This window comes from Gopherus evgoodei, chromosome 2 (genome assembly GCF_007399415.2).
Source record: "Gopherus evgoodei ecotype Sinaloan lineage chromosome 2, rGopEvg1_v1.p, whole genome shotgun sequence".
Classification (NCBI taxonomy): Eukaryota; Metazoa; Chordata; order Testudines; family Testudinidae; genus Gopherus; species Gopherus evgoodei.
Window position 1 is genome coordinate 8528105 of NC_044323.1, and position 21656 is coordinate 8549760.

At 43.4% G+C, this 21656-nt stretch overlaps 1 protein-coding gene across 10 annotated transcripts in view; it reads right to left on the reverse strand.

Annotated features, from left to right (window-relative positions):
* Positions 1–20855, reverse strand: part of ADCYAP1R1 (ADCYAP receptor type I) — a 204523-nt gene extending 183668 nt beyond the window's left edge. For 4 of the 10 annotated variants that reach the window (XM_030549959.1, XM_030549963.1, XM_030549958.1 and 1 more), the window contains exon 1: positions 20325–20854. The gene's annotated coding sequence lies outside the window, so the exon portion shown is untranslated. Of the gene's footprint in view, positions 1–19755; positions 19940–20324 lie in introns of those variants that run through there. The other 6 variants (XM_030549961.1, XM_030549955.1, XM_030549964.1 and 3 more) reach the window with 4 other exon arrangements.
* Positions 20856–21656: the final 801 nt, after the last annotated feature.

A 21656-nucleotide genomic window follows, 5' to 3' on the forward strand; every position in this document is an offset into this window, starting at 1 on the left:
TCACTTTTGTCATATTAATGCAAGCACATAGCAAAGTAAAGATCTGTTCCCGTGAAGAGCTTTTAGAGTTGAGGGCACTCGGCTCTTCTCATGATTGAGTTCGGCATTTGATTTAGGTATTACTATACCACATTGGTCTAATTTACCACAGGCACACATAGACACAACCCCTCTGAAGTCGAAGGAATCGAGCACCTCTTCTGCCAGCTGTTGAATTTGGCTAGATGTCCTTTGCTGTTCTTTGAATAACATTTGTTATATAACGATTGCATTGTACGGCCAAGAATTAAATTCTTTGAATTTTTGAAGTGTCAGAAAAATTTATTGCTATTTCAAAAAAAAAATTGCAGCGATATTTTTGGTCTGTTTTTCCATCTATTCTATAGAGTTGACTAACATTTTATTCAAAATTCAAAAATGAAGGAGATTTTGTTCCATGAAAAAATAAGTGTTGACATTTCCCCCCCGCAACCCACTCTACAAATTATATGCCCAACATCCCATGTAAACCCTCCAACAATTGCCACTATCATTGATAACATTCAGTATTAGTCTAGCTGGTGACTAGTGGCCATGGTGAAATGATTGGTATTGCTTATATTTACTGTAGCCTCTTGAGCGGACTTGCAAAGAAACCTCAATATGACATTTTTTTTTTGTAAAACTTATTCCTCGTTGTAGCTGTTCATTGTTCTAGCCATCAACTGCTAGATTATCCTATCACGGATGGCAGGGGCATGATAATCCAGTCATTAGTGGCTAGAACACTCAATATTTATGAAGAGAACCCAGATTTACAGGTAAGAGAAAATGCAGTAAATCTTCTCTTGCTGTTTCAATTGTGAATTACTCTAGATATTTTATCATGTGTATTGCCAGTTTATTCCATGCAGTTTTATTTTAGACTTTTCCACTTCTCATCGTACATAATCATACATTTTGCATCCCATGCAGGGTTTCCGTGATTTAACCTGGTAAAGCTTTTAATTCTCAATCTTGTATTCAGCTCTGATACATTCATCCATGATAGAGCCCGGAAGACTGAAGCTAAGAAAAAAAATCACTTTCATTTTCTTAGACACTGCGCAGTGGTTTAAATGTAAACTACATGAACTGCATGGTCTGTAACCTTGGAGTTTATCATCCATTCATCTCAGGGTTTAATTGGCCTTCTCTGGACCAGCTTTCTGATGTAAGGATAAAGATTACTGGCCAGATTGGGAGTTACTTGCTCATACTGGTGAGCAATTATTAACAAGAGTAATCCTACTTAAGTGAGTAACTGCTAACCAGCATAACAGAGTTCTGAAATCTGGTCCTTAAACTGGGTTGACCTGACATTTTTATCTCAACAGAAGTGGTTCAAGAATGGTACTTCAGTTTATATATATTAAAAAACCAACACACACACACACACACACACACACACACACACACACACACACACACACACACAGACACACACACACACCCCTAGTTGCCTTGTTAGCCAGGGATCAAAGATTCAAAAGATGTGGAGGCTGCATTTTGAGGGGTACTCCCCAGCCCTCTCTTTGGACCAGATCTGGCATTACAAGCTGAAAGGTTTGTTCAGCAAACCTGAGGATTTTTCCTTCACATAATTTGTCAGTAAATTTTTTGAGCATTGAATGGTTGAATAACATTCATTGACTTCAGTAGAAACTGAATTAGAACCTGACCTCCTGGAAAGTTACTTGTGTTTTTAACTTCTGAACATTAGGGCTGGCAGTGTCAGTTCTCAAGCCTGAGCAGCGCACAGAGATTAATCTGATCAGCATAAAGGCTGTTACTGATTGACACAGGGATGTACAATGCTCACAGGAAGCTCCCAGTTCTCACAGGCAGCATGGTAGCAACAGCCCAGTCACAGGGCAGATATAGCAGAGAGAACTGGAATGAAAACCACTGACCTATGGAAACAGGCAGTCTGAAATACATTCATTTTTGCCTGTGATTCATAGATTCATAGACTCTAAGACTGGAAGGGACCTCGAGAGGTCATCGAGTCCAGTCCCCTGCCCTCATAGCAGGACCAAATACTGTCTAGAACATCCCGGTCAGACATTTATCTAACCTACTCTTAAATATCTCCAGATATGGAGAGTCCACAACCTCCCTAGGCAATTTATTCCAGCATTTAACCACCCTGACAGTTAGGATAGTGATGCTCACAGGCATCGACCTTCCAAAGTGCCAGGGCGGGCTTGATCCCCCAGTTCTGCCTCAGACCCCGCCCCCACTCTACCCCTATCCCCAACACTCCACCCACGCCCTGCCTCTTCCTGCCCCCTTTCCACCCCCACCCTGCCTCTTCCCGCTCAGTTCTGCCCCCTCCCCCAAGCACACTGCATCTTCACTCCTCTCCTCTTCCCCCCAGAGCCTTCTGAACGCCGTGAAACAGCTTTTTGTGGTGGATGGGAGTCACGGGGAGGAAGGGGGAGGCATTGATCAGTAGGGCCCACTGGCACGTGTGAGGCATTGGGGGGTGGGAGGGAGCTGATGGGGGGCTGTTGGTGGGTGCTCAGCAGCTATCATTTTTTCCCTGTGGGTTCTCCAGCCCTGGAGCACCAATGGTGATGCTAGAGTCATACAGGCAGTGACAGCCGAGGCAGTACACACTGTTCTCAGGTGGGTTGGTACTCGAGACAGCTCGGCCACACCTCCAATGGCACTGCCCATGCTATCAATACAACATTGTTATTTATCCTTGCACCAGCTCTCCTCGAGCTACTCTGAATGGGTCTACCTGAGCAGGAGACGTACACCCCTAGCTCAGAGTGTAGATGCAGCCTGTGAGATGGTACTTGGTACCTTTCCGAGAGGCCCCAAAGCTCCTAAATTTGCAGATTTGGGCCATACATGGGAAATGCTCGGAACATTAAAGAAGATAGCTTGTTTATGACTAAAATATATCTCTGAGCTATAGAAAAGAGAAGGATGATACATTTCCTTCTGAGAAATGCCTAAGTTATCCATTTAGTTGCCTTCTGAACACGTCCTCAGAGCCACTAAAAAGAGACAGGAATAAAGTCTAAAATCTTCCATGTAATTATTGTCCCTAAGGAAATCACTGTCTAGGGATCCACAAGTTCAGTATACAGGCTCTCAGACATTCAGCCAGCCTTCCCTTCAAATACACTTTTCAGCTGTATATTTCCCACCTTGGGAGAATTCTTCTACTGTATCCACTAACGGCCTTATTCCGTGTTGGTGTTTGTAAGACATATGCCTAAGAATCCCCTCTCAGGGCACACTAGACCTAAGCCCAAAACCATGGCACGTGGAAGTAATATACCCAATGAGCAGCATTACACAGAGTTAGAGAGGAAGTGTTGAAACAGATTGTTTTGCCAGAGCAAAAGAGCAGCATGCACAAATCCTGGGAGATTAAGGAAGAGGGAAATCTGAGTATTTACACTATTGTATCCTATATTTATATTGTCCATGGGGTGCATGGATCAGAGTTCACATTGCACTCCCTGTCAATACCCAGCCAGAGCCGGGGAAGCTAATGATCCAATCAGCAGACAAAATTCCATGATGAATCCTAGTTACGTGCCACCTGAGGCACGTTGCGCATGCGCTAAGAAAAAGGAGTCATCCATGGTATTCTAGCCTGTAACTTTCTGACATAAGAGTATTTCACATTCATATGGCACTTTTCATCCCTAGACTTCACCAATTATTCACCTCACGGCAATGCAGTCAGCTAGTAGGCAGAGGGTGTCAATGAATCAGCACACATTTTGCTGTAGAGAGGCAGACTCAGAATATTAGCCACATACATCGGCACTCAACTCTTACGGAAAGGAAGATGGACTCTTTAACATCCAACACACAGCAGAGAGGACGAGGCTGTTAAAAAAAATGTTTTACTACTTAGGCTCCATCGTACCTTTGAGGCAATGGCCCACATTTGGGGCCTGGTCCAAGGGTTATGGAGTACCCGAAGAAGAGCTCTGCGTAGCTTGGAAGTTTGCTTGCAGAAGTTTGCAGAATCTGGTCCAATAAAAGCTATTACCTCACCCACCTTGTCTCTCTCATATCCAGGGATCAACTCAGCTACAATAACACTGCAGATTTATATTAAATTGGCTGTAAAACCAAAGCTAATCACTCCAAGTACCCAACCAGATCACACTGTCAATTGCTAAAAACCGATAACCATCAAGCAGCCCATCTACGAATGCAACATCTATCTATCCAGTCAGCAATCATTTGCTCTTATACTGTGATCACCGCCACAGCACTGCAGCACCTTCCAACAATTCCCCACTTGTACAAAGAACTGGAATAAAAGGGAGCTAGAGGAAGCAAAATAAACCAACAATCACCATCAACGAAGACTTCACAAAAGTGGTCAAGAAAAAACAATCAAATTGTTTTAAACTCTAGGCATTCCAAACCTGGATGGTGTGTCTCCTTATGTATGTGTGCACACTGGTACCTATGCAGGCATGTATGGATATCTCCCCTTCTCCCCCAAAAAACCTTGGTCAACCTAGGTCACTATAATCCAGTCATTCTCTCAACAGCAACTTGAAAAGGGATGCATTATAAATGGTAATTGGGAATGAACAAGCTAATAAACCTTCTCTGGAAGATGCCAACACCCCAGCACTCCCAGAGCTTCAAACTAAGAGCATAAAGAGAAATCTGGGTTGTCAAAAACTTCAGGGAAAGGCTATAAATTGAAACACAGGCAGTTAAGACATAAAAAACAGACCTAAGAGGATGGATGGCTCAATTTTCCTCTCTATGTAGCCAAGCTCTATGTAGCTTGTATCCAACTCAGATGGGAAATGTCATGTGACCAGGAAGTGGGCAGTCAGATCTCATGGTCAGAGCAGGAGACAGCAGCCAGTTGCCAGAGTCAAGGACCACAGCCCAAGTCAGGAGCCAGGAGCTGCAGGCCAGTTTTAGAGCTGGAGTCAGAAGCCATATGCCAGAACTAAAGGTCAGAGTAAAGGTCAGAGGTCAGGAATCAGAGTTGAGGGTTAGAACTGTGTTACATGCACTGAGGCAAGACAGGGGCCACGACAGGACCTACCAGAGCCACAGGCAAATGCTTTGAGCAGCTGCTGAAAGGCTGCTGCTACTGGGCTTAGGACCCAATCTGCTGCCTCTACCAACCAATCAGGCAGTATAGCTACACTCATCAGTTTGCCCACAGACTGTCTCTGTGGGCCCAAGAAGAAGCTGCCACCTGCGCCTCTTTCAAGGACTGTGAGCAAGAGTGATTCATCTCAATTCATTCGTAGTGGCAAGGGAGAAGCCTCCAGAATGGCACTCCATCTCAGCCAAGAAGCCAAGACCTGAAACAGGCTAGAAACTGAACTGCCCCTCCAAGGTCTGACATTGGTCCCCCTTGGTAAGGCTGAAGTACACGAGGAAGGCAGTGCATGGGAAGCTTGTGCTGCTGTTGCTTCTGCTGTTCCTATGGATAAAGAGAGGGACATGATTTCCCCAGGGCAATGAATCTGGCACCTTTTCCAAGTACTAAATTCAAACATACAAAAAATACCCAGAGTGGAGGAAAAGATTCATGCCAGAAGGACCAGGAACAGATAAATCTAGATGGAAATGTCTTGGTAGTGTTCTAGAGTATAAGCGCATCGCTAGAGGTCCCTCTTCCTAATGCAAACCCATGACAGACACCAGTTTACTGAAGGTAAATGTTTAATACCAGTGAAAGTAATCATCTGATGAATGGATATATTAAGAATGCTCAGATTATGGTGATATTGAAGGCTGAAGTGAAATCCAAGATGAAATCCTGATGCTACTGAAGTCAATGGGAGTTCAAGCATTGATATCAGCACGGACTGATTTCAGGATTAGTATTTCACCCCAAGAATTGAAGACCAGAACCTACACCCATTGACATCAATGAGGAAAAATCCCATTAGCTTTATGGGAGGAGAACTGAACCATTATTGCTGGTACTGGAGAAAATTACCTTCCATGGACATAAGACTTGGCTAAGAAGTCACGAGAAGTTCACAGAAGACCCTTCATACAATCATAATTACTAAGTTATATATATGGAAACCCATTTGGAAAGGAAATCCTTCAAGATTACAGCATCTAATGAAAATGATTATCTATTCTGCTGACTACACACTAGTCTAATTACCATCCGTTTCGTGGGGGAGTTAAGCATGGGCACCAATTATTTAATAGATCCCGCTGAAAGGAAAGAGTCTTCACCTCAAGGGAGATGCTTTTTGCCTGCAAAAGCCAACATAATTCTTCCTCACTGTCATAACAAAAAAACAAAAAAACAGGCAAGCACATTGCAAACATTAGCAAATGACAAAGGTTTGCAAGTGACATGCTGGTTTTCAAAGCACACAAAGTTCTGCGTTTGGACTGTTCAGCAGCTAAGCTTCATGTCTCTTCATGGTGATGATGATGACAATGTCATGTTGATAGACATCTGCTTGGGTGGTGGGAGGTGGGAAAGCCCTAAGTGTTTGGCTAATTGCTTTTATAAATTTAAATAAAAAAAATCAAATCTTTGCTTGTATTTAGTTAGCCTAAGATGTGCAACTCCTACTCTGGATTTTAAAAATATGTATTTGATAAAGGTCTACTCGCGAGAGGAAGGCTGTGTTGTGGTAAAGACTCTGGATTGGGTCTCAGGAGAGATGCGCTTAATTCTCAGCTCAGCTGCCAACTTCCTGACTCCCCTTGGGCAAGCCATTTCATCTCTCTGTGTCTCACTTCCCCCTCTGTAAAATGGGAATGATACTACTTCATTTTCAACCTCCCACTGTCAGTCTTATCCATTTAGATCAGAGGTCCCCAAACTGTGGGGCATACATACCTGGGGGCGGAGGAAGGCTTGGGGGGCCAGGACTGGGGCCCAGGCCAGCCCCCATAGGGGGCAGGGAGGGAGTGCCACTCAGTTCTGCTCCTGGCCCGGGACCCCGGCTGCCGGTCTCAGCCCCTGGCTCCCAGATCGGTCCCCACCCCAGCTTTGGCCCCAACCTCAGCTTCCTTATCCCTGTCCACGTCTCCTCTCCCGGAGCTGCAACACTGCTCCTGGCCCCAGGGGGAAGAAGGGTGCATGGATGGGGTAAGTGGGGGTATGAGGAAAAAAGTTTGGGGACCAATGAATTAGATTGTAGGCTCTCCGGCTGTCTCTTACTATGGGTATACAGTGCCTAACACATATCAATTGGAGCCTCTAGGTGCTACTGTAATAACAAATAATAAGTTATATGGGCAGATCAATTAGAAAGACCGCATACAAAAAAATCAAAGGACATTGATAGAACGCTTGCGGAGATGTACAGCAAGAACAAAAGAACAGCTCTAGCTGAAGCCATAGTATCTTAGCATGGATGAGCTACAATAATTAGTGAAGTTCCTGTAAATCATTTCTCCCTCACCCACATTAATGACTTAAAAGATGAAGAAAGGGTTCTGGAAACTTAACGAGCCTTTTGTAAATCGTGGGATGAAAATAGATGGCAGTCAAGCATGTAGCTGTTTATCTCAAGGTTGGCCAAAGCCATGGTGCTGGCAAAAAAGTGCTAAATCACATTGAATGAAGAGAACACAAATTAAAAATGCTACAGAAAAAATGCATGCAAACAAGAAACAGTGGAAGGTTATTTGGGGACACTGTCGAAAGTGGTGCAGAAAGCTTGGTGCATGAAATGAAAGGATGAGATATCAATACTTTGCTGGGGTGTGTTGGGGAGGGCTCTTCTAAGGAGCTTTCAGCAGCAACACTGAAAATGATTTGCCATGCTCATTGACTACTGGCAAATCTGAAAATCGCACAAAGGCAGGTGACATTTCAGAAAGGAAATATTTTTATGATTATATGTTTTCTTTCCTGCTGTGAGGAGAGAAAGCCAGATATTTCTCCCTCAAGTCCAGCACTGAATACTGATATGTGAAAAGAATGAACCAGCAACAGAGAACCAGCAGAGAAGATATTGTGTGAGAAGAGTAATGTCTGTACACTGATACACACAGATGAGAGGGGCAGAACCATGCAGCACCAGAAGACAGTGCTAATACTAACAGAATTTAGATCAGTTCACACAATTCCATGTTTTGTCATCTGTTAATTCTATCATTTGCCTCAAACGTCTTGATCTTGGAGAAAAAGTGTTTGAAGTCAGGGCGATATCCCGGTTACAAATAGGGGACATCAAGGGAGGAGATACAGGAGGTGAAGCTGGGAAGCAGGTCGCTCTTCTTGCTCAGCAGCAGCTATTCCGTCTTTCAGCCACCGACAGAAGTTGAAACAAAACCTCAAATGCATCTGCTCGGAGGAGAGATGCATATCAATAAGTACAGAAGAACTGCACAGTTGCAGGGAACATTAATACCAACACAAGTTTCGTCCTATATGACCCTTGCTGCTTCATCCGTCTCAGTTCCAATGCAAATAGTATCCTGCTCATGGATTGCAAATTCTTAGGCTCTAGTCTAAATCCTCAGAACTGTCTAATGCAGGGTTTCTCAAATAGGGGTCACCGCTTGTGTGGGGAAAGCCCCTGGCAGGCCGGGCCATTGTGTTTACCTGCCTCATCTACAGATCCAGCTGATCGCAGCTCCCACTGGCCCAGAGCAGCGATCCGCGGCCAGTGGGAGCTGCGATCGGCTGGACCTGCGGACGGGGCAGGTAAACCCACCGGCCCGGCCTGCCAGGGGCTTTCCCTACACAAGCAGCGACCCCTGTTGGACAAACCCTGGTCTAATGATTTATGATGCCCAACTTGTAGCATGCTAAAGGGGCTTGTTTTTTCAGAGTGGTTGCTGAGCCCTTTCCAAAAATGAAACCACTTTAAAAAGCATTGCATGTCCAAATTGAGATGTCACTAAAGAGGGTTGTTGTTGGGTTTTTTTTAATGTAGGCCTTATACATTCTTAACATGAAGAGTAATGCAGCGCTTAGAGAAGAAGGATGCCCCACTGCTTAAGGTGCTAGCCTGGGACTCAAGAGCTATAGCTTCAAGACCCTATTCTGCCCCAGGTGTCCTGAGTGACCTTAGCTAAGTCACTTTGTCTCTGTGTGTGTCAGTTCCCTATTGGTAATATGAGGATAATAGCACTGCCCTACCTCACCGGGGTGCTGAGAGAATAAATACATTACAGATTGCGAGCTGCTTAGTTACTACAGTAATGAGGGGCATATATGTACCTAGGATAGACAAATGTGTCTTGACATTTGTGACTCTGTTCAGTTTAAAGCAGAAAACCCAAACATAGGATCAGTTTATATTGCAAAGCAAAGTTGTTGGAGAAAACGGTGCCAAGGTATTTTAACATTCATATATTAGGATCACCTGTAAAATCTGGAATTAGATTTTTCTGTTATTAAAAAAAAGTGTACATGGTTTCCTTGTTGTGCATGGAATAGAAACAAGATTTAGCTGAGCACATCAGTGGATGAAATGGACTGCATCTGAAAGCATCCGTGCTAAGATAGCAAAGCAATAGATGCCTTAGAAATAGCGAGATAGCTCAAAAGATTTCCCTTTTTGCCTCTGAACAAAATAGCCATGTATTATAAAATGGACTGACTTGAAGTTTTATGGGTAAGCCACCACCTTGCTATATTCTCATACTATTTATCCATATGTGGGTAAGTAATAGATATTGATCAGCTGGAAACTCCCAGTGGTGATGTACAGTTCAGACCATGTGCTTGATTTGGTTCCATGCATAGTCAGATGAGCCATTGTGTTACAGAATGAACCATTCCGAAGAGAAGAGGTATGGATGATTTCTGAGCTCATTCCTCAAATGCAGAGCAACCCTCACTTAAACACAGACATTCACAAGTACAAGGTGTAGTCTCTTTTACAAGTTTTATTAAAGTTACAGTTAAAATTATGATTACCCAAGTATACAGAAATTCTATACAGACCTATCCACAAGGTACAAATGTAGTTATACTCACATCCTTAACCATAGTGTTAGGGTCTGATGGGTCTCTAATGGCATGATCATCAGTAGAGGGATGGTTCCTGCTGAAGTCTCCTATAAGGAGTTCAATTTTCCTAATCTGAGCTTCCCCTTTTTATAATGTGATTCTGTCTAAACCTACATTCTGTGCATGTCCATAAAAGTGTCAACCCTCTTTTCTCTTATTGGTCTGTGTTCCCTGGAAATTTAAGGGACCCCAATTTTCTATAAGCTGTGTACATTCCCTTTATTCTCATTAGCACTGATGCACAACTTGTATCCTGTAGTGAAGACACATGGAGACAGATGCGCCTTTATGATATTTTTATGATCTAATATTAATCTTCTGGGTAATTTTTTGTAATCTTACCAGATGGCACCTCTTTCTCCATAATCTTAGGGCATCGGGTTATTTTCCAGTCACTTATGTCATAATTTCTTGTCTCCAAGACACGTCTTGCAGGTTTCAACCTGGAACTTGTGTTTCAGCTTGTCTTAATTATGTCTAATACTTGGTCCCTCTAAATACTGGTCAGTCTTATACTTTCATAATCCTACAAATTAACATACAATGAATATGAATGACATAACATATTGATTAATCATAACATCACACGATAATAACTAAAATAATTGGCTACAACTTGAAAACAAAGGTAGCATGTAACAAACATGGGGGAAGGAATAGAATGAGAGAAAGGACAGTCTTATGGGCAATGCATGGAACTGGGCCTTAAAAGATCCAAGTTCATTTTAGCACTGCCACAGACTCTCTGTATGACCCGAGGCAAGTTGTGTACACGTTCTGAGCCTCAGTTCCTCACACATAAAATGGGGATAGTAATCATTCCTTTTTCTGCCTGTGTATCTGCCCTGTCTCTTTGGAACATAATGTTTCTGGGGCAGAGGCTGTTTCTTCTTATGTGCATATACAGTGCCTAGCACAATAGCGCCCTGATCTGATTGGGGGCTGCGAGGTGCTACTGTTATCGAAACAATGACAGTGCTTTTATTTTGCTAAATCTGCCCCCTTTTGGAGCTCTACCATTTCCACAATGACGGCATTGGTGGAAGGAAATGGTATGTGTTTGGCACACGCACTGATTTTTGGTTTTTGCTGGTGGGTGGTCTTCTAGGCCCCTTCTCCCCCACCCCATGAGCTGCAGGTGAGGCCTCATGGGAAGGAGGCCAAGCAGGGGTGGAGCCTCGAGGCACAGTGTGGGTAAGGCCTTGGGGGGAAGAGGCTGAGTTGGGACGGGACCTCGATGCGGGGTCTCAGGGGAGGAAGAGGCCAAGACGGGATAGGGCCTCAGAGTGGAGCGGAGGTCAGGGCCACAGTTCGGGTGCCAAGACCTACCAAAGGTCAGTGCTTCAGCCCCAGAGCAGCCATGTAGTCGGCACCTATGATATTTGGCCTTCTATACAGAAGATGGCAACAGGGTAGAAGAGCACAAGGAGAGTGGACGGGGATGAAACTGGGGAAGAGTGTGGGGAGCAAGACCAGGAGAAAGAGAGGACAAGCAGTTATAGGTGAGGCAGAGCTATCCAGCGCCAGTGGTGCAGAGTAGCATCTTCAGCATAGTCAATGACGACCTTCCATCCTGCTCTCTCTTATGCAATTATTCAGTGCTGTTCTCACCAATGACTTTTCCTCCAGCTGCTCGCCCAGGGTATAAACTCATCTCCACTAACTAGCTCATTCACTAGCATAAAATACTCCCCAAATGCCAAACTTAATGCAACTCAAGTAAATGAATTCAAACTATGGAAGCCCAGGCTTCTTTGACAACTGTGGCACATTAATTAGTCATTAGGAGCTTAAGCATCTGTGATATTTCTGATACTCTCTCTTCTCCTCTCCATCTTAAGCTAACTACAAAACTCCTGGTAAGATTCCAAGGGTCTGATTATCCCCACACAGGAAATGAGTAATTTCTATTTACTTTAACCCAGGTCTTTACATAATGTGCTACTTCTAGCTTCTTTATAAACTTCTTCTCTAAACCAAGACAGAGAGAGGTGAGTGTACTAGTGTGCAAGAGGAAAAACACAGCAACTACAGCTGCTAGATCTTCATCTGGTTCATACCGCAGAAGCTGTAAACATTTAACACAATATATTCTGTAAGTATTCTCTTAATTTTGGTTTAGTAAAGGGCAATAAAAAATAAACTAGGCATTTAACTATAGACTTGAATGCCTCATTTTGTATATGTTCCTAAATTTAAAACTTTGTCTAAAAATAAAAACAGTAAAGGCTGCTAACTAAGTGACAACCGTTGTTATTTATCACATCATTTGCAAAACCCAAATGTTTAAAGAAAGCAAACTAGCTGTTAAGGACATTGCAAGTCTTACACTGCCCAAATAAAAACAAACATCATTCTTATCTAGTTTATAGAAAAGCATTTTTTCCATCACAACACAGTAACTTCAGCTCTGACATATAGATTGCCGAGGAAGGTTTATGTATCTTTATCATTGTGATTTCAGTAAATATTTTTTCCAAGGCATAATATTAAATGGGAAGCATTATTAGTTAAATATAATGATCAACTGACAGTAACATTGTTTCCGTTCAGTATGTTAGATGCTGGGTGTATTTTATGAGAACGTGTATGACTACTGATTTACACTGAGGAGATTAACCCTGTATGCATGGGTTTGCACTAGAAGGTGTTCAATGTGTGTATGACCTGGAAAATATGAAAATGAGGGTTGCGTTATGGCTTAATTTTGAAATTTCAAAACCCAACCATACTAAAAAAAAAACCTATTTGACAGTAAATAAGGTATGTCCATTATTGTCACCTCCCACCCTTCTCTTTTTTATTACATTAAGGTTTTTTGGTTTTGGAATTTAACAGGTTTCGTTAATCATTTTTTTTTATTTTGTGTAGGAAAAGTTCTAAAATGTTAAATAAATGCAGTTAAGTCTCCAGATTATTTAAAAAAGCCAACAACGGCTTCCGTGAAGCCCTGCCTCATTTTGTGCACATTGAACAAGACCTACATGTTCCTAGGCCATCATATCCCTACATTCATAACACAGCTTACCTTCACTCCGAACGCTGGTGAAAAAGTGAGGAGAAGTCATTGCAAATTAAATATCAAACTCAAGACTAGAATTTAGGTTACCTGGTTCTGTAACCTGTGTCTAAAACCAGTAGGAAATGCTACCTTCCAGCCAAGTCACTGAACTTCACTGTGCCATGGGTACCCCACCAGAAAAAAATATTTGGCTATCAATCATGCTTTCTACTCACATCGTGCTGTTCCATCTTCAGATCTCAAAGCACTTTATAAAGACGGGTAATTAGATTCAAAGCTTTTTGAGCCAGGGACTGTCTTTTTGTTTTGTGTTTGTATAGCACTTACCCCATGACCATGGTGCCTGTGTGCTACAGTAATACAAATAATAACCATTCTGCATTTGGGTTAAAAGAGCAGATACCTGAACCAATTTTTATGAGCTTCACTGTGGACTAATATATACTTGCCCAACATTTAACAAGCTTTGGAGCTAATCCTGAAGTATTTGCATATGAATTGTATGCCAGAAAAGTAGAACAGAAGAAATACTATAGAAGCAATGGCCCAGTTACCACCAGCTACCGGTGGGAGAGAACGTTAGATTTCTAACACAAAGTAGACGACAACCTGGCAAAGGAATAGGATGGACCATCCACACCAAATTCAGGTGTTGTAACCATGCTGAAGAGTCAGTTCTACAAGACGACACATAAACAAAAACACAGGACAAATAAGCCATTTGTGGAGGACATGCAGGAATGTGCTCCCACACTGACAGAAGTAACACATGCCCACCCAGTCACAAAATAACACACACCAATTCCAGCTGGCAAATCCACCGCAGTGGCTGGACACATTTCAGGGACTGGAAGTGGTCATCTGATCAGAAAGCCATTGAGGGTCCATGACCGATGTCCAGCTCTATCAACACTAAACTCCCAACACTTAAAAACTAATGCAACCAATAATAAAACTGCCTCAGTATAGAGGTGTAACATGATGGTCAAGAGAGATGGCACCAACCCTCCTATAAAACAAGGGATTTATTCTGCTTCTTATTGGCTAATCTGAGGAGCAGGGTGGGGAAAAGGCAGAGCTCTCTCCCCCACCCCACTGTGCTGGCTAACACAACTCAGCTAGCCTAAATATGGCTTGTGATTTACTGCTGGTATAGGCACCAGCAAGTTACTACCCCACTCTGGGGCAAAGGGGAAGCAATGGAATGTGGCCCAGAGAGGTGTCGCCAAGGCACAATGCCTCCGCTGCAGCTCCCGTGCTGAAATCAGGACCCCACTGAAGTCAACGGGGCCAAGATTTCACCTCTGGACTGGGGCAACTTAAGCACCTCCCCTCGTTCAGGGTTGTACCTAATGACATAATCTAGCTCAGACTCCATGAACCGGAGCGCTACTCTGGCACCTTTACTCATACTGAGTAGTACCTTCTTCCTCTTCATATCAATAAGACAGCTTGCAGAGTCACGTACTCCTCTGGGAGAGGATGCGTGGCAGAACTGGGTCCTGTATCAGAGAATTGAAAAATAAAAATCCATTTCATGTTTTATTTTTCAATCACTTGACAGTATGTAAATAAAACGGGTGGACTTTTCTCACTATCCATCAGTCCCATTCAACATTTACCGGAGACTATAAATAACAGTCAGTAAATTATAATGACTAATTAATTTCCAGGGACTGAGCACCTTTCATCCAAAGATCCCAAAGTGGTACCAAAATGCTACTGTGATTGTCATTTCATAAAGATTAGAGCACTGGATTGGACCTCAGGAGACCTCAGTTCTAGTCCCAGCTCTGTCATTGGCCAGTTGGTTGACCTTGGGTAAGTCATGTCACCTCCCCTGCCTTTAGTTTCCCCATCTGTAAAATGGGGATAATGCTATTGACCTCCTTTTTAAAGTCATTACAGACCTATTGATCAAAAGCCTCATATAAGAGCCAGGTATTATTAACAATGGATAGATAAATCTTAAATATCTGTGTCAGAAATAGTACTGTGCAATGGGAAACTTTTAAACCTTCATATTTCCAAAGTGATTAATTTAAATACATACCAAAAAACAATTAAGCAATGTCATTTCTGTCGTAAGGAAAAAGTTTAAGAGTTACATGAACAATCTAGATTTGTTAGGATTTTTTTAAACAAACATTTATAAAATCATCTGTTTTAAATAGAAGTTTTCACACTTTCTAAAATTTTTTTTAATGCACCCTAAAGTAATATCATGTCAAACATTTTTTTAAAAAATGTATTTTGTAAAGTAACATCATGTCTGAATAGTTTCAACTGAGATTCATAATATATGCTCTAAAAAAAAGAATTATAATGGAAAAATTGTCACACACTTACTTACCCACGGTGGAGCAAACGGTATCACTGAAATGAAGTGGTAATATGGTTTTCACATTGATTTGCAAAGCAATAATCTGGCTTCTGAGTGAAGAAACTAAGGTTCTAAAGGCTGAGTAGCTCACCCTGATAAGGCAACTGTATTAGAATAACTCAGATGGATAGTATTATTATCACAGACTCAGAGCAGCAAAACGCTGGAAGGGTACTATTAGCTCCATCCCTGTAACCGTGCATGATTGTTTCCCACATTATATTCTCCAGCACATTATCCATTCTCGTTTCAACTGTCTTGAACAAAGGGCTTCCACACCATCCTTTGGGAGATGGGACAACAAAACCCCTGATCATGAGATATACATTGGAATTATTAAAAACATATGGTGCTGATTCCGATCGTCTTGTCTCTCCATGTAGCTTCACCCACATACATATTTAAGGTATTATAGCACATGAATAAGGGCTTGGGAATCTGGCCCCTAGTAACTTTAAAAATGTTTCTTGAAGGTTTAAATTTTGTCATTATGTAAATGTCCAAGCAAGGACAGCTTGCTAGAAGATTTCATAAAGCGAGATAGCATAATTTATGAGAGCTAATCGGAAAATGACCAAACAAAAAACAAACAAGAAAACAGAAAAAGGTGAAAATTCTGCCAAAAATGTATGAATGCCTTACCCCCCTCATTTCTCCAATCGGCTCTAACAACTGGCATCCAAAGGGACACGCAGTTTTGCAGCCAGTCACAGCAGATGAGTGACTGCCCATGTCTAGTACATGTTGCGTACAGCTACCAAACACACTCAGGTTCAAAGAATTCCTTTGAAGTGCTGCATGTTAAAGTAAGAGGGAATTGTAAAGCTCTCTCAAACGATGCTGAGCTTCATTAAATATCAGAATAAAGGTCAGGGGGAATTAAGAAACTCAGAGTCATAAGTTTAGTCAGTGGTGTGGCAACTGTGCTTGCCTATATGCAGGGTTGCAGGAACAATTTTTGCAGTGGGGTGCTGAAGGTGGAAACCATGTATTCGGATTGTTATTAAGACTTCAAGCCGCGGGGTGTGTCAGCATCCCCAACACTCCTAGTTCCAGCACCTACGCCTGTATTTTGCCACAAAGGATGACTTTAAAAGTGGGGTAAGGACAAGGAGAAACAGACCCTCACATGTGTGACGTCACTGACTTCAGTGGCGTGGTTGCTCCAGATTTGCACTGGGGTAAAAGGTCACTCCATTCCTAGTGAGATGTCAATGGGCATTGGATCAGGCCCTAACGGAGAGGAAAATCACACCCTTCATGCCTAAAATGGTAATACAGGATGTTCAGATTTAAACATCAACGGGGCACAGGCAGTAAAAACAAGAGGGCATTAGCTGTTGGGAGAATACTCTTTGCTGACTTTAAGGTCAGACTGATATGCTAACAGAAATGACTTGTCACACATGAACTCTAGGGGCCATATCTTCAGCTGGGATAAATCCAAGTAAGAGAAGTCCAAGGAGCTACATCGATTTATACCACCTGAGGATCTACCCCACTGAATGCACTTCGGTTTAAATCAGTAGTAACTGTAAAATCTGACCTGTTCTAGGAAGACTTCCACCTAGACTGTAGATCAGATAAGAATTACAGTACATTACCTGCTTTGGATTTGCTTTGACTTTTCTCTGTTCCTCAACTTTAAGAACTGGGTTTTATGAAAAGATAACTTTGGAGTTACACTTACGTTGTGCAAAGTGCTCAGAGGGAATTTAAAAAATAATCCAATCCTCTGTATTCAAATGAGGCGGTATCAGGTCCCTTGCTAGAACAAATAGTCACAGGCAGAGGCACAGGAAAACCATCCCCAAAACACTGTTCCCAGAATGCTGGCTGCCATGAGAAAAGCCAGAGAGCAGTCAGGAACCAGTGGTTGAAAGTGGCCAGTAGAGTATTCCACAATCTCAGAGATATTGCTGTCTGGAAGGTTCCCCTTCACTTTTCATGTAATTGTTCCTAATTTTAATGTCACCCCAACCCTTCCAATTATTCATCCTGGTAGCATCCTGAACTATTCCTCTCCTGTCTTGGTGTTTACACCCTCCAGATATGTGCAGAGTAGAGCACTTCTAGATGGCTACGTGCGGCTGTAAATCTGTAGTGCAAACGGCAGATATCAAATGCATGAGGGAAAAGGTACACTCTAGGTCAGGGGTAGGCAACCTATGGCATGCGTGCCAAAGGCGGCATACAAGCTGATTTTCAGTGACACTCACACTGCCAGGGTCCTGGCCACCGGTTCGGGGGGCTCTGCATTTTAATTTAATTTTAAATGAAGCTTCTTAAACATTTTAAAAACTTTATTTGCTTTACATACAACAATAGTTTAGTTATATATTATAGACTTATAGAAAGAGACCTTCTAAAAACATTAAAATTTATTACCAACACGCGAAATCTTAAATTAGAGTGAATAAATGAAGATTCGGCACACCACTTCTGACAGGTTGCCGACTCCTGGTCTAGGTGTTGTGTTGTCAAGGAACGATGGAACATCAGAGCCTGATTATCCACTGTGTATTCCGTTATTGACAGAGCAGCCCTACTCAAAGAGAAATCAACTGGACCAACAGGCTTTCCTTCTGCTTAGCCAAGAGAACCGATCAGTGATCTAAATGTCGATTCAGTTCAAGCAGCAATCCTGCTCACTGCAACACATTTAAAGCATGCACACGTTCACATTAATAAACAGAACAAAAAGCCTTCTATGTAATATCCTCAAAAGTGATTGCCTGTGAAAACAGATCAATTCTATTTGAGCTTCAGTTTCAATACATCAACAACTGAAGCCCTCAGCCAAACAGAGACAAAAAACTGAACAGTAGCTAAGATATGGACAGAAAAATTTCAGTCCATGTCTTATCATTATGCCCCTAATTCAAGAAGGATGTTGGTCAGTGGGAGAAGGTTCAGAGAAGAGCCACGAGAATGATTATATGATTAGGGAAAAAAATGCTTTATAATGATTGAGTTCTTCTGAGTCTATCTATTTAGCTTAACAAAGAGATATGTAAAGGGTGATTTGATTATAGTCTGTAAGAACCTACACAGGGAACAAATATTTAATAATAGGCTCTTCAGACTATCACAGAAAAGAATAACACAGTCCAATGGCTGGAAGTTGAAGCTAGACAAACTCAATCTGAAATAAGTTATCCATTTTTAATGGCGAGAGTAATTAAGCATTGGAACAGATTACCAAGGGTCCTGGTGGATTCTCCATCACTGATCATTTTTAAATCAAGATGGGCTGTTTTTCTAAAAGATCTGCCCTAGGAATTATTTTGGGGACGTTATACAGCCTGTGTTGTACAAGTGGTCAGTATCACAATGGCCTCTTATGGCCTTGGAATCTACAAATCATTACATCAAATGATGTTCTTCAGTTCTTGATCAGAATGTAACTGTTTTGTTATGTCCATCCACTGGGAAACTTCTCTGAAGCACAAAGCTTCCAGGAGTGAATTTCTGCATTATATGAACACGAAAGCCTGCCAAAAGTAGTCTCTCTGTGTATTTATAGCTATATCAGGTTAAGGAGTTCACCTTCCCAATCCAGCTGATAGTAATAATATACAGCAAGCATCTATTTAATTTTAAAAAAATTATGTTCCCATCAATTGTTTCCCCAATTTTATCCAGCCTATGAGGTATAGGAATGCAGAAGGGAGACTGAGGCGTATCTAAACACAGTAACACACACAAAAAGCCATGTATGTGTACTTTGTCAGATTTAAAATAACCCGCTTCAATAAATTTATAGATGGATACAACTGTACAACATACGCCTTGTATAAGCAACCACAAAGGATATTAAAATATTATAAAGGCATTTACAATCTGACTGTGCTTGGATTGATTTTTGTCTGGTGGTTGTATCTGCAATGATACCCCCCATATGTTTTGCAAGTGAAGGGCCAGATTTTGTTCTCACTCCAGCTTAAACCCAGAGGAAATCCACTGTTTTCAGGAGTTCCTTCACATGTCCACACCCTAGCGAGATGTGCATCTGCCTACAAATATCAACATATAACTAAAAAAGAAATTTGCACACCTCTCCTAATAGGATAGCTATATCTCCAGATATTAAGTATTCTCTGCTATTGATGTAAACCGTAAGATTCCACTACAACCACAGCCCCAAACACTGCACATGACAGGTACACAGCACAGCAGAGCAATTAGAGAAGTCCTGTTTGTTAGCTCTGAGTCCCTTTAATGTGCTCTGCATAGAGATGGAAATATTGGAACAAGCTGTTCAAATACGGATAAGAGAAAGCCCCCCCGCGCGCACACACACACTACGATACAAGAACTGAGATTTTCGCTACTACTTCATAGTAAAACCAGAGAAGTCTCGCTAACCCTTTTGGCGCATTGGCAGAAGGGCGACTCAGAGTTGCTGCGGCAGGTGACCGAAGATGCAGAACTGGGCAAGGGAGTAGCTGAGCCAGAAAAATCCCAATCGCAGCTCTGGGTCTGTTAGCAATCAGGTTTTATTTACCAGCCATATTGCCTTAAAGCCAGACGTGATCCCCATACCAACAACCCGTTAGCCTGGTCCCCGTTGTTTGTTTTTAAAGAAAAAAAAAAGCCGCCGCCACCACCACCACCACACAGCTGTATGCAGTGGTGGCTGGCAGCAGAAAGACGCTTGTGTGTGATTCCCACCCAGGAGCTGGGGAAAGCGAGCAAACCAGTGTCACTCCTGCAACACAACACAATTCATATGATCGATTCTTTTACCGCTTCCCTGTTGCCCTTCACGCACTACAGTAAAGGCACCGACTCGGTCAAGTCAGGGTTCAACTAAAGCCTGGCACGGTTAGCTCTCAGCAGTCTGCAGCTAAGCCGTGAGCCCCAACACGCGAGGGGAGAACACGCACGGCAAGCAAGGGCAACGCGCGCCGGCAGGGAGAGGGAGCAGAGCTTACCATTGCCGCAAGGATCCGTCCCAATAGTGGAGATGCATTCTTCACCTTCCCAGGTGAGCAAGGCAGGAGTGGGGGGGGGGAGCTGGGGGAGAAGGCTGAAGGCAACTGCAGTCGCGATCTGCTTGAATCCAGGAGGTGGGGAGCAATCCAAGAGATGCAATGGACCAGAGGGAGCTAGGCTGCCCCTACACACACGGTCTGATTGCTCCCAAAGGAATTAAAAATCCCTCCCTAGTTTTCCCTTCGCTGCCTCGCGTCTGCAGGCGGCCCCTGCACGAGGCATTGGCGCGGTTTGGGCCATGCAGGAATTTCCCATTGCTACATCGCCGGGGGCGGGGAGAGGGAGGGGCTGCAAACTTTTTTTTTTTGTATTTATTTTTTTTAATCACGTAATTAATTTGCGCTTAGAGGAGCGGGGAGAAGGGGAGGGCGAGGGGGCTGGGTCAGATGCACAGCCCGCGAGCCCCAGCCAGCCTGCGCTCCCCTGGGTGTGAGTCTCATGCCCAGACAATGCGCTGCAAAGAGGAGAGCCGGTCCTGCGGAGAAATGCAAACACTCCCCCCCGGACACACACAACCCCCCAGCTCCAGACAAGTGCCCAAGAACAGGGGGGAGGGCACTGAGCCAATCCCCTCCCCTGGGCTTGCCTCATTAATATGGAAAGAGGAGGGAAGCGAATGAGAAAGAAGGATGGGAGGGATTTATCCAAATCAGGTTCCTTAAATCAAATTCTTCTCCCCCCACCCCGCCTTTTCCCAAGCCCCCTCTCCGCTGCTCCACGGATTCTGCAAGCGAGCAACAAGGCGCTGGTGTCCGCGGATGCAGCTTGGCATCGCTGCAAGGGTGGGACCAGGGGGGAGTGCAGAGGCGTAGGAGTTTAGCAGGAAATGTGGGGCTGTGCATTGCACAGGGCCCTGCAGAGGGTTTCATGGGGGGGCAGCGGGCTCAGGGAGGGGATGCAGCATCCTCTGATTCCTTCAGCCACCCTGGGAGGGAGGGGACTGCATGAACACAGCCGCCGCCAGACCGGACTTGTGGCTACACAGCTTCTTGGGTGTAGGGAAACACGCCGCTGGAGAGAGGGTGGGATTGGGCAAAGGATGGAAGTAGCCGGTGCCCAGAGAGGGGATGCCCATCTGGATACTTTGCCCCCATCCCTGGATGAAAGCAGATGGAACCCGCTACTCACAGGAGGTGACCCACCTCAGGCACATGGGCACAGGGGAGAAAGCCTTGCCCAGAACCAGAGAATCACCCCTTGCAGGAGTCAGAAGCAGCTGGCCTGCAGCCTGAGGGGAGGTCCACTCCCAGCTCTGAAGCTGATAGGGACCC